A 476-nucleotide genomic window follows, 5' to 3' on the forward strand; every position below is an offset into this window, starting at 1 on the left:
ACTAACACGTGAGAAGACTCTTAAATCTGATTAAGAGGAACTACAGAAGTTCCTCCCAACTAAACCAGAAACAACAGATTGAGTGCCTGTGCTCAGAGCGCTCCTCTGGTCTACAGACGACCAAGGTAACGCAACAGAAAGCATACCCAGACTTCCCACAATTTCTCTCAAAGTTAGTTTTGGGGTGCGCACAGACTGACTCTCTTTTTGAAAGCACTTTGCAGAGGTTCCACGATTGGCTCAAAATGGACAAAAGCTCTAAAAGTAGCAACGCAACTTTCTGTATTTTGGAAAGATTATTGAAAGGAAAAAAAAGTTTAGTGGCAGTCTTAAAGCCACGTAAAAATCAGATTCAACCCACATTTAGAAGTTTTTAAGAGCAACTAGGAGCACTGTCTTTTCTCTTGAGCTTTATCAGAGGACAAAGCATAAGAATTTATTTAGGAAGAAAAGCTAGCACAAAACCAACAAGTAAC

The sequence above is a fragment of the Aquila chrysaetos genome, chromosome 9 (genome assembly GCF_900496995.4).
Source record: "Aquila chrysaetos chrysaetos chromosome 9, bAquChr1.4, whole genome shotgun sequence".
In the NCBI taxonomy this organism is placed as follows: domain Eukaryota; kingdom Metazoa; phylum Chordata; class Aves; order Accipitriformes; family Accipitridae; genus Aquila; species Aquila chrysaetos.